The 13,523-nt window shown below is 44.8% G+C and overlaps 1 protein-coding gene across 12 annotated transcripts in view; it reads left to right on the top strand.

Moving 5' to 3' along the window:
• Positions 1 to 13,523, top strand: part of mbnl1 (muscleblind like splicing regulator 1) — a 218,529-nt gene that overhangs the window by 94,468 nt on the left and 110,538 nt on the right. For 9 of the 12 annotated variants that reach the window (XM_033031816.1, XM_033031819.1, XM_033031818.1 and 6 more), the window contains exons 1-2: positions 4,845 to 4,856; positions 9,550 to 9,554. The exons of the other annotated variants lie outside the window; for them this stretch is intronic. The gene's annotated coding sequence lies outside the window, so the exon portion shown is untranslated. Of the gene's footprint in view, positions 1 to 4,844; positions 4,857 to 9,549; positions 9,555 to 13,523 lie in introns of those variants that run through there. 12 annotated transcript variants of the gene reach the window in all.

Genomic DNA, 13,523 nt, shown 5'->3' with positions numbered 1-13,523 from the left:
GGCCAGGTAAGACTCATGTAGATGGGTCGGCATGGGTAAGTTGGGCCGAAGGGCCCGTTTTGATTTTGTGTCAATCAGTGACTAATCTTTTCACCATTCTGCAGTTTTGCATTTGTCGTTGCATCTATTGTTGTATCTATCCTCACCATCTACCTTTGTAGGCTTCATACGAACAAAGAATTTCATTATGGCCTGGTGCATCTGACAATAAATTAATCTGAATCGGAACTAAAGCAAAATGACTTGGCAAGTACGAAGACACGGCAAAGAAATCTCTGAGACCCTTTGTTTGCATTGCGGAGTGTTTGAAAGCGCTATCGATGGCACGAAGCTTGTCTGGAGGTCACAGGTCTGCTGATCTTGCAACCGAGATAATCTTAAACCCAGCAAATTGTTTTTCGAAAGATCTGGCACCAAGTCAGGCAGCAGTGAGCTTTCAGACAAGCTGACATTTTGTGGACATAAGGAACTGAAGATTCTGGTTTACAAAAAAAGACACAAAGTGCTGAAGTAACTCAGCGGGTCGGGCAGCATCTCTGGAGAATGTAGATAAGTTTGTTTCGGAGGATGTCGTTGAGGCAGGTACTATAATAGCTTTTAAAAGACTCTTGGACGGGTACATGGATAGGAAATGGTTAGAGGGATATGGACCAAATGTGGGCCGGTTGGAGCAGCTTACATCTTGGTTGGCATGGACGAGGTGGGCCAAAGGGCCTGTTTCTGTGCTGTATGACTTAATCACATTGCTTTGAGTGTGAAGTAGCATGCAGGCTTGACAAGGTAATGGTGCAAGATTTCCTTTATTAAAGGCCAGCAGAATGGTTGTCATGACAATGCAGGGATCTCCTGTTTAATCATAATATATAAACTCCAATAAACATGACAGCAAGTTCCTGGCCATTGCCTCGATCATGGTTGCTTGAAGGCCATTTTGCATTGGTCCTTCAGATAGAATCATCAATAGTTGCCCTTCCACTTCAAACCGAGGGTACAAAACCTTGACAGTCCCATCGATTCACTGCATCAAAGCATCACTTACATGGATGGAACAGTCAAATCAATAACAAAGCCAAATTAAGCCTTTAACTGAGCATTGTCATCGATGCAGCAGTATCGAAGAGCAAAGTATAAATTGTCTCCATCTCGAAAGCCACAAGACTCTGAGCCTCTGACAGTTTGCTGTTAATGACAAGTTAATGACAAAGGCTTTGCCAGGAGAGAGAAAACAATATCTGTTGTGATTGTCATTTCTTTGGGTGGTTGAGGACGGTTAATAGGATAATTATATATTTTCTTTCCTTTTAACACCACTTAGCATCTTGTGTTACGCTGAATAGTTTGTGTTTTCTGGGTGCCTGATTCATTTCCATCTCAGCTTGATGTATCCTTGTGTGTGCCTCGTGTACAATCTTTCTTTCCCTTCTGCCATCTGTATTCTTGGGCTTTTCCACTATCATTTAGCACAGTGAAGGGATGTGCTCATGCCTAAGGTTTGGTTTATTGTAACATGAACCGAGGTACAGTGAAAAGCAATAGGTCGAGGGAGTCTGTAGTGCCGTTCTACATAGAAAGCATGGCACAGTGTCGCAGCAGTAGAGTTGCTGCCTCACAGCACCAGAGACCCAGGTTTGATGCAGACTACGGGCGCTGTCTGTATGGTGTTTTTATGTTCTCCTCGTGACCTGCGTAGGTTTTCTCCGGGATCTCCGGTTTCCTCCCACACTCCAAAACGTGCAGGTTTGTAGGTTCATTCGTTTTGTATAATTGTAAATTGTCCCTTGTGTGTGTAGGATAGCATTAGTGTGCGGGGATTGCTGGTTGGCACGGGCTTGGTGGGTCGAAGGCCTGTTTCCATGCCGTATCTCTAAACTAAAGACCGAGAGAGTCCCTGGTGCCATTGTTCGCCAGTGATGGAAGGAGTAGGGATTTAGGATGGTGGGTGGGAGACCAATCAGCCAGGCTTCCTTGAATAGAGAAACAAGGATCTGCAGATGCCAGTTTACAAAAGGACACAAAGTGCTGGAGTAACTCAGTGGGTCAGGCAGCATCTCTGGAGAACATGGGTAGGTGACGATTCGGGTCGGGACCCTTCTGCAGGATGTTGTTGAAGTTTTTCGAGTTTTGTTGGATCTTCATTTATGTACTTCTTTCACATTACATGAGCAAATACCAAAACTATTTGACCGTGTTCAGAAGAGCTCGAGGGCAAAGATTAACAAGTTGGAGGCATCTTGTACTAAATGGAGCAATAGATGAAACACATTAACATTTTGCCCAGGAAATGCCAATTTAATGGTTTGTTGTGCTCATTTGGCGTGGAAACAGGCCATTCAGCCCAACATCTCCACTGGGCCTGCAGACATCTACACGTCTCACCTGCCTGTGTTTGGTCTATATCCCTCCAAACCTGTACTATCCACGTACCCGTCCAAATGTTTCTTAAACGTTGGTATACTGCCTGCCTCAACTTCTTCTTCTGACAGCTCGTTCCAAACACCCACTACCCTTTGTGTGAAAAAGTTATGATTAAATGTTCCGATAGTCCTGGCAACAACCTGGTAAATCTCCTACCCAATTCTAACTTAGCAACATCTTTCCTATATCAGGGTGACCAAACTGAACACGATACTTTAAATATGGTCTCGCCAATCTCTTGTCCAACTGTAACATGACCTCTCAACTTCTATATTCCGTATGTTAGAACATAGAACATAAAACAGTACTGCAATGGAATGGACCCTTCGGCCCGCAATGGTGCTGAACATAATGCTAACAACTCATCTGCCTGCATGTGATCCATGTTCCTTATTCCCTGCACTTCCATGTGACTATATAAAAGCTTCGTAAAGGCCGCCATCATATCTCTCTCCACCACCCGTGGCAACGCATTCCAGGCCCCCACCACTCTCTGTGTTCAACAAAAACGGCAATGGAAATGGCTCACGTGGCTGTGCTGCACTGTTCAAAATGTTCTGCTTTGCCATTTTTTTGACAGGATCTACATAAATGTAAATTCTTCTGCTACCACATCTAAAGCAGAGACTTGGCAGAAGAGGCAGTTTTGCACCGAGACAAGCCTTGTATTTTGTATATATTTTACTTATCAAGGGCACGCTGCAGCTGAAATCTTGCTATAGCTGCCTCTGCACAAATGCCGTGCTTTCAGCAGATAAGGTGACCAAGCATCATACTAATCAGGTCACAGAGTTATAGGGAACACACTGATGCACTGACGTTAGCAAATTGTTCTTCTTCCCAAATTAAGAACACTGGAAATAGAAGCAGGCGTAGGCCATTAAGCCTGGCATGCTAGCTCTGCCACTTATCCATCTTCACTTTAGAGATGGAACGTGGAAACAGGCCCTTCGGCCCAACAAGTCCACGCCAACCAGCATTCATCCCTTGCACTAGCACTATTCGACACACTCGAGACAATTTGCTATTTTACCAAAGCCAATTTACCTACATACGTATGTTTTTGGAGTGTGGGAGGAAACCGGAGCACCCGGAGAAAACACACGTGGTCATAAGAAGAATGTACAAACTCCATACAGACAGTGCTCGTAGTCTCAAACCCATGTCTCTGACGCTGTAAGGCAAGACCTCTACCGATGTGCCATTGTGCTACCCATGACAATTATTAACTGATCCTGCTAATTTCACCGTTTGTGTCCATTCATTATCGCCTCCTCCACCACCAACAATGTACCATTGTGGGCTCCTTGACCATTGGTGCGAGCTCTGATTTATTCTGTACCTTTTCATATCTCTAGTGTCCCTCTCCACTGACTTTCTGAAGAGTGTTGATCCAAAACGCTATCTAGTCTTTTTCTCCAGAGATGCTGTCTGACCCGCTGAGTTACTCTAGCCTTTTGTGACTTTGTTCAGAAGAGCCCCCTTCCGCCGCCCCCCCTTCCCCCCCTTCTAAACTCCAGCGAGGACAGGCCCAGTGCATTCAAACGCTCTTCATAGGTTAACCTAATTATTCACAGGATCAACCTCTAAACAGGGTTCACGAGGTGATGTATATGCTGCAGAGAGTAACGATGAATGAGATTGTGTTCAGCAAGTTTCTCTATCACAAGGTTTTGATGTAATTCAATTAGTCGGCGTAAAGCCAACTAATTATGCAGATAAAATAATAAGCGTGGGTTTTCGGTTTGAAACCTCATGCAAAATAAGCGATTGATGCAAATATAATCCAATTAAGTAGATTAAATTTAGCTAATAATGGCATGCCAGTCAGATGCATCAGATAAGGCTGGTGCTGGTGTTAAATGAGACTGGAATAACCAATGTAATCCCCAGGTATAGACAGGAACTGCTGACGTGCTGGGAATGAAACTAAAGGCTGGGCAGCCAGTGATGATTGGCACTTTATCTGCAGTGCCCTCATGACTGTGCAAGACTTCCGTTCAGCAAACCTGGCGTGTGTGCTGTAAACAGATAAGGAACAGGTCAGCAGAAGGGTCCCTACACAAAACGTCACCTATCCATGTCCTCCAGAGACGCTGCTTGACCCGCTGAGTTACTCCAGCACTCTGTGTCTTTTTCAAGAACAGATCATGTTGGAAATGTGGCTTTGATGGAGCAGGCAACATTTTTTTTTTGCATGGTTTTGATTTCGATTTCGATTCACTCGGGGAAAACCCACGCTGTCAAAGGGAGAACGTACAAACTCTGTGCAGACCACATCTGTAGTCTGGATCGAATCTGGGTCTCTGGCGGCGGGAGGCAGCAACTCTGCCTCTGCGTCACTGTGCCGAAACACAAGAGGCAATATGTGCAGTAGTTAGACTAATCTATTCTGTCCCCATGTGAGCCATATCCCTCCATTCCCTGCAGGTGACGGGAATGTTGGGAGATAGGGTCTCTGGCAACTCTACTGCTGCGCCTCTGTGCCACCCCTTCTCTTCAGTATCAGAGGATCTGCTGTGTTGAAATGAGTGACCCCGGGTTCAATATCTCATCTGAAATGCAGAGAAGGAGCCACAGCTATCAGCGTCTGGCTTGAAACTTTTACAAGTGAGAAGATTTTTTAGTCGATCTGGTCTTGTGGAATGTTAGGAATGTTGGGATGTTCTGCCTGTCCTGCACAGCTGTGATGATGTTGGTGCCCCATCGCTGGGTTTCCTCACAGTTTCAGGCCTCGTCTTCTGTCTGCACAAAAAAAAGACACATGGCCCTTTAGAGGCTGGGCAGAAACTGGGAAGAAAATGTCCCAGACACATGTTCCTCCAGAATCAAGGACAGTTTCTCACCAGCTCCATCCAAGGCCACAATAAATTAAAGAGAGTTGTGGACGTAGCCCAGACCATCACGCAAACCAACCTCCCTTGCATTAACTCCATCTACACTTCACGCTGCCCGGTCACTCCCTCATCTCCCCTCTCCCATCAGGCAAGAGGTACAGAAGTGTGAAAAGGTGTGCGTTTTCCCAACTATTATCATTCCGGCAACTAAACCATCCTATAACCAACTTCAGAGCGTTCCTGAACTACCATCTACCTCATTGTAAACCCTTGGACTATCTTTAAATGGACTTTACTGGACTTTAACTTGCACTAAGCATTCCCTTTATCCTGTACCTGTACACTGTGGATGTATAATCTTTCCGCTGACTGGATAGCACACAACAAAAAAGCTTTTCACTGTACCTCAGTACATGTGACAATAAACTAAACTAATCTTTGCATCAAATTGTAGTCCAACCAGTTCTACAGTGAGAGGAGATACAAAGAGCTGGAGTAACTCGGGTCAGGAAACATCTCTGGAGAACATAGATAGGTGACATTTCAGTTTGGGTCTTAATCAGTCTGAAGAGGGTCCCAACCTGAAATGCCACCTATCCATGTTCTTCAGAGATGCCGCCTGACCTGCTGAGTTACTCCAGCACTTTGTATCTGCTATTGTAAACCAGCGTCCACAGTTCCTTGTTTATCCCTAGTGTTTGGGGAGTGGATGCGAATGTGGGATAACATGGTGTAAACAGGTGATCGATAGTCAGTAGGCCAAAGGGACTGTTTCCATGCTGTCTCACTAAACTAGACAGAACTGTGGGACCTTTCTTACACAAACTCAAGGAGGCAACTCATCCCCACATTCTCATGGGCTGTAAGGGTAAGGGAATAAATGTCAGTGTTGCCAGCAACACAACCAGACAATGAAACAATTGAAAAACAGGCAGTTAAAGTTGACATAGCACATCTTTGCTTTTTACACCAAGAGTTTTAAGGCCTTTAAGGGAAAAATGTTGATGACTTCAAATCCATAGTATGGATAGGAAAGGTTTAGAATGGATAAAAAGGGTTTTGAGGGATGTGGGCCAAATATGGACTGGTGGGACTAGCGTAGATGGGGCATCTTGATCGTCATGGGCAAGTTGGGCCGAAGGGCCTGTTTCTATGCTGTATGACTCTATGACTATAAATCCACACTTGATCTATTAATTGTGCAGGATATAGGATTAACAATAATGGCATCTTGCACATGTCTTACAGGCAAAAAAAATTCCCTGAGGTGTTTTTTGGGGAAAGATAACCAAACTATAGTGAACACTATGATAAAAGAGGGAGATATACAGGTGTGGTCAGAGTTGCCTGTGGGGGAATAGATAGGATTTGGGTAGAAATTTCATAATGTGGGCTTTAGACGACTGAAATGTTAGACAGTCAAAGTTTGAAGAAGAATCCTGCCCTAATATGTCACCTATCCATGTTCCCCACAGAAGCTGCCTGACTCGTTGAGTTGCTCCGAGCACATTGTGTCCTTTTATGTAAATCAGCACATGAAGTTCCTTGTTTATATCCTCTAAAGTTTGAAACTTGATAGTGGATACAAGGAACTACAGATGCTGGTTTACAAAAAAAAGGCACAGAGCGCTGGACTAACTCAACGGGTGAGGCTGGAGAACATGGATAGGTAATGTTTTGGGTCTGAAGATGGGTCCCGACCCGAAACGACCCTTACCCATGATCTTCATAACCTAATTTCTGGGGACACCTTTTAATCTCATCACAATCTGTTTATTATCTTTTCACTTTTTTTCCATTTCCTCTGAATTGAACTCAGGATAGAGAAATGCCCATTGATATTGTCCATCCTGGGGTATCTACTGTAATACCAACACCTTTCTTTTACCTGCCTTTAACATAGCAACATTTACCAAGGTATTTTGTTCGAGTGTTTCCAATGTTCTCTGCTTCTGCAGGATCTATGGTGAATCAATCAAGACTTTACAGTCAGAATGGGCAGCAGAGTGGCGCAGTTGGTAGAGCTGCTACCTCACAGCATCAGACACCTGGGTTAAATCCTGACCTCAAATGTTGTCTGTGTGGAGTTTGCACGTTCTCCCTTTGACCTTGTGGGTTTCCTCCAGTTTCCTCCTACATCCTCGAGACGTGTAGTTTTGTATGTTAACTGGCCTCTGTATAAATTGGCCAATGTGTAGGAAGTGGATGCGAAAATGGGATAACTAGTGTGAACGGGTGACTGTTGGTCAGCGTGGACTCAGTGGGCCAAAGGGCCTTTATCTTTAAAATTAACCTAAACTGCTCCATGAGCCAGCAGAGACCCCAGTTTGATGCAGAGGTCAAATGCTGTCTGCGTGGAGTTTTCCCTGTGACTGCATGGGTTTCCGCCGGGCGCTTCGGTTGCCTCCCACATCCCAAAGGTAAATTGCCCCTTGTGTGTAGGGAGTGGATCGGAAAGTTTGATTAGATAGAACTAGTGTGAAGAGGTGATCGATGGTTGGTGCGGACTTGGTGGGCCGAAGGGCCTGTTTCCATGATGTATCTTTCAATCAATCAATCAATCAATCAATCAATCAATCAATAATAGATTGAGCACCTTCATTGTAACTCAAGCAACCTGGGTTAGTCAGCACATTCATAGTGGGCTGAAGGGTCAATTCCTGTGATGTATCTTTCAATCTATCAATAACGGGTAGAGCTCAATAATAGGTAGAATCAATAATAGGAAGATGAAGAGGAATTTCTTTAGTCAGAGGGTGGTGGATCTGTGGACTTCATTGCCACAAAAGGCTGTGGAGGCCAAGTCAATGGCTATTTTTATGGCAGAGATAGATAGATTATTGATTAGTATGGGTATCAGGGGTTATAGAGAAAAGGCAGGAGATTGGGGTTAAGAGGGAAAGATAGATCAGCCATGATTGAATGGTGGAGTAGACTTGATGGGCTGAATGGCCTAATCCTGCTCCTGTCAGATGAATATGAATTTGTAAACTCCTTCATCGTAACTCAAGCAGGTCATTATGGGCTGAAGGGCCAGTTTCTGTACATTATTTCCAAATCAAGATGGTACAACTTGGAAGTTAAAGTATTTTTTATGCATTACTTCGTCTTGCACGCCGAGGTGTTGATGGCAAGAATTAAAAAAAACAAAACCAATCCGTGTACGCTCATAGTGTTGACAATTGAGCTCTTTGTTCATTAATACTCTGAAAATTAGCTAATTGAGAGTGAGAAAATCCTGTGACTCCAATGGCTTATAAATATCATCAGAATCTTAAAATTAAATTACTCATTCTTAGTCATCCACTACTTTTTTAAAATTTTTAAAAAGCTTGTCGTCAAAAACAACCCATGTATCCAACAATTCCCCTGAGACTTTGAGGTATCTGGGAAGAGGGAAAGTTATAGTCATAGAGTGATACAGCGTGGAAACAGGCCAGTCGGCCCAACTTGCCCCATGCCAACCAACATATTCCATGTACACTAGTCCCACTAGTACACTGGCCCATATCCCCTCTAAACCTGTCCTATACATGTACCTGACTAAATATTTCTTAAACGTTGTGATAGTCCCTTCCTTCAACTACCTCCTCCAGCAACTCGTTCCATACACCCCCCACTCCTTATATGGAAAAAGTTACCCCTCGGGTTCCTATTAAATCTTTCCCTCATCACCATAAATTTATGTCCTCTGGTTCTTGGTACCCCTACTCTGGGCATGATAATGTGCGTCTACCTGATCTATTCCTCTCATGATTTTGTACAGTCAGTTGCTGTGAAAGATCGGCATTGATCTTGTTGAAGGGAGGAGGTACCAAGAAATATTTGTTGGACTTCTGCCCCTTATGGTGATAGCGTTCACCTTAAAATCAGAGCAGTGGGGAGATTGGTCTGAGACTAAAACTGAGAAATTGAGGATAGGAAAGTTTTAGTTTAGTGTTAGAGATAGACATACAGTGCGGAAACAGGCCCTTCAGCCCACCGAGTCCATGCCGACCAGTGATCCCCGCACACTAGCACTATCCTAATCACACACTGGGGACAAGTTACAATTTTACCAAAGCTAATTATCCTTTGTCACTAGGCAATTAGCCAGTAAGTCTTTGGAGTGGGGGAGGAAACCGGATCATCCGGAGAAAACCTACCGAGGTCACGGGGAGAACGTACAAAGTCTGTACAGACAGCACCCTTAATCAGGATCGAACTCTAGTGCTGTGGCAGCAACTCTACCGCTGCACCACCATGCCGAAAGATTCGAGAGTTATGGGCCAAGTGTGGGCAGTTGGGACTAGTGTAGATGGGGTATCGTGGTCAGCATGGGCAGGTTGGGCTGAAGGGCCTGTATCCGTTCTGTATGTCTCAGTGACTGAATGCGGCACAGTGGCGCAGATGGTAGAGTTGCTGCCTCACAGCGCAAGGGTCCCAGGATCGATCCTAAACTCTGGTGTTCTCTGTGTGGAGTTTACCCTCTCTCCTTGTGTGTTTTCTCTGGATGCCCTGGTTTGCTCCAACTAGTGGAACCATCCTCTCCACATCCACTCTATCCAGGCCTGATTAGTGAGGAATGGGACTAATCTTGAATTCGATGGACCAAATAGCCTCCTCCTTTACAATAAGGAAACGCGGTGATGTGGAAAAGTGGGACATCTGGCAGTGTAGAACAATACAGCAGATTGATGGAGATTGAGGCACAGTTTCCACTAGTGGGAGCATCGAGGACCATTGGGCACAGCTTCAGAATAAAAGGATGTACCTTTAGAATGGAGAGAAGGAGGAATTTCTTTAAGTCAATGGGTTGTGAATCTGTGGAATTCATTGCCACAGATGGTGGTGGAGGCCAAGTCAATGGGTATATTTAAGGTGGAGATTGACAGATTCTTGATTGGTAAGGGTATCAGGGGTTATGGGGAGAAGGCAGGAGAATGGGGTTGAGAGAGAAAGATAGATCAGCCGTGATTGAATGGCAGAGTAGACTTGATGGGCCGAATGGCCTAATTGAGCTGCTGGATCTCATGAAGTCATGAGGCAGTGCGGGAAACAAGACTGAATCCGTGGAGTTGGTTGATGCATTGGTTGGGGTAAAACTGCTCCCAAAATTCAACATTTACATCATCCTTCCTCCAGTGTAATGTCCTTTTGTTGTCTGTTGATTGTGCTAATTGTATTCTTCAGCTGAATGGATGTACCGTAGTTTACCGTACAGTAACTCTTTGCACTTGTGCCTTTGTCTATTGTGAAGTTAATGCGAGTCCTCTTTTAGTTGGGTCACATGGCCTGTTTTGCATCACCCAGCTGCAGACTATTAGATAGATACAAGTCAAGCAATCCTAGACCCTTGGCGGGTTTTTATTTTTGCTGACAAGCAAACGTGTTCAAAGAAATTAATATCAAATAAACATTTTTGTTTTTCAAACGCCACCAACTTTTCTCCCAAAGATTAGTTCCAGCATTGCCCCCCCAAAATAGGCATTCAATTCATAGGATCATTCAGTGAGTGCAGGAGGTAGCCAGCTATCAAGAGTATACTTCAAGACTGGCATCTTGGTTGGCATGGGTAAGTTGGGCCGAAGGGCCTGTTATCCTGCTGTATGACTCTATGACTCCCTGATTCCACCAGTTCCGTCACCTCGCTTGTTCTGCATCGTCCTACAAATTTATTCTTTAGTTTATTGTCACATGTACGGAGGTACAATGAAAAGCTTATGCACGATTATAATCAAGCTGTTCACAGCGAACAAATACTGGATCAAGGGTATAACATTTAGTGCAAGATAAAGACCAGTAAAGTCCAATTAAAGATTGTTTGAAGATCCTCCCATGAGGCAGATCGGTGATCAGAACCACTCTCTAGTTGGTGATATGATGGCTCAGTTGCCTGATAACAGCTGGGAAGAAACTGTCCCTGAATCTGGAGATAAGCATATTCAGATGTGTACCTCTTGTCTGATGGGAGAGGGGGGAGGGGGGAGTGACCGGAGTGAGCCTGGCCCTTAATTATGCTGGTGGCCTTGCCGAGGCAGCATGAAGCATCTATAAACAATTGCCTTTTTATCTATTCTATTGGCTGCACAATGGCGCAGCTGGTAGAGCCGCTGCCTCACAATGTCCGAGATCCGGTTTGATCCTTACCTCAGGTGCTGTCTGTGTGGAGTTTGCATGTTCTCCCTGTGACTGCGTGTGTTTCCTCCGGGAGCTCCGGTTTACCGCCACATCCGGAAGACGTGCAGGCTTGTAGGTTAATTGGCTGCTGTGAAATTCCCCCTACCATGTGAGTGAGTGGCAGAATCTGGGGGGGTTTTGGGAATTAACTGTCTAGACCTGGTACAGCATAGGAACATGTTCTCACTATCTCAGAGTTATAGAATCATTCAGCCATGAGAACAGGCCCTTCGACCCAACTCGTCCATACTGACCAAGACACTGGTTCCATTTGGCACGTTTGACCCACATCCTTCCAAACCTTTCCTTTTCTAATGGGTGAGCATTGATTATTGGCTGTGGTTTAGTGTTCGTCGTTTAAAGTCTCTTCAAAGCAATGTGATAAAAAGGAACTGCAGATGCAGGTTTATACCAAAAATGGACACACAATGCTGGAGTAACTCAGCGGGTCAGGCAGCATCTCTGGAGAACATGGATAGGTTTTGAATCGGGACCCTTCTTCAGACTGGCGAGTGATAGGTGGATCTCACCCCCACCTCCCTTTTCCAGCTTATGCCCCCCCCCCCCCCCTCCACTGCAATCAGTCCAAAGAAGGGTCCTGACCCGAAATGTCACCTATCCGTTTTTTCCAGAGATGTTGCCTGACCCGCTGAGTTACGGCAGCAATTTGTGTCTATCCTTGGTGTAGAGTTTGTAGAAAGGAGCCGCAAATGATAGTTTATACCGAAGATAGGCACAAAGTGCTGGAGTAACTCAGCGGGTCAGTCAGCAACTCTGGGGAAAAAGGATGGGTGACGTTTCGAGTCAGAACCCTTCTTCAGTGTAGGGTTGTTTGGGAGATCCACTGTCAATAACACATGGAAACATCAAATCTAGTGTGCCTTCAACTGTGTTTTTTATTTCATTTCTTTACTCCCATGATGTGGACCTTGCCAGCATTTATTGCTCAACCCGAATTGCCCATAAGCTGAGGCTGCAATTAAGAATCAAATGGCATGGTTGCTATGGAGTCATAGATCATCTAGGCTTCTTTTCATCATCTAGGCTTCTTTTCATCATCAAGGCATCTTTTCATGCAACAGACTGGTTTTTATAACAGTCCGGCATCTTTTTTTGAGGGGTAAATTTAGTTTAGGTTTGTTTATTGTCACATGTATTGAATGAAAAGCTGTTTTGTTGCATAATATCCAGTCAGCGGAAAGACTATACATGATTATAATCAAATCATTCACAGTGTACAGATACATGATAAAGGGAATACCTTGTAGTGCAAGATAAAGTCTAATTAAAGATAGTCTGAGGGTCTCCAATGAGATGGATGATAGGTCAGGACTGCTCTCTAGTTGGGGATAGAATTATTCAGTTGCCTGGTAACAGCTGGGAATAAACTGTCCACTTAATGTTTTTAAAATTGTAATTGAAGGATACATCTTGGAAACAGGCCTTCCGGCCCACCGAGTCCGCACCAACCAACGCATTCACACTGGTTCTATGTTATCCCACTTTCTCATCCACTCCCTGCACACTGGGGGCAATTTACAGAGGGCCAGTTAACCAAGAAACCCGCACGTCTTTGAGATGTGGGAGGAAACCAGAGCACCTGGAGGAAACCCACGCGAACACAGGGAGAACCTACAAACCACACACAGACAGCACTGGAGATCAGGATCAAACCCGGGTCTCGGGCGCTGCGAGGCAGTGGCTCTACCGGCTGCGCCATTGTGCTGCCTGAATTTAACTGGCCTGGTTGCAGTGATGGGATTCGAACTCGCACCTCTGGAATAACTGGGTCCAGACCTGTAGAATCATAGTCCCTATCTACTGTAGAGGCACGCGGTCACAGAGCACACGATCGGCATGTTAAGGGTGGTGCGGGGATGGGGTTGAAGTCACAGAGCTTTGCTAAAATCAGCTGCCTTGCTTAATTTATAATGCTGCTGTAATGGAATCACATTTTACCTTGACAGAGCTTGGATTTGTCAGACAGACAGACATCACTGTGATTCCTCTGTTCCCCGTTTAACATGAACTTCGACTGTGGAAAAAAAAAAGAGGTCACCATAAAAGGCAGCTTTTGTTAATATCTGACTTGGCTGTGATGTATTGAGGGAA

The sequence above is a fragment of the Amblyraja radiata genome, chromosome 13 (genome assembly GCF_010909765.2).
Source record: "Amblyraja radiata isolate CabotCenter1 chromosome 13, sAmbRad1.1.pri, whole genome shotgun sequence".
Lineage (NCBI taxonomy): Eukaryota > Metazoa > Chordata > Chondrichthyes > Rajiformes > Rajidae > Amblyraja > Amblyraja radiata.
Note: the sequence above shows the minus strand (reverse complement) of the source record. Positions and strands in the feature narration are given on the sequence as shown.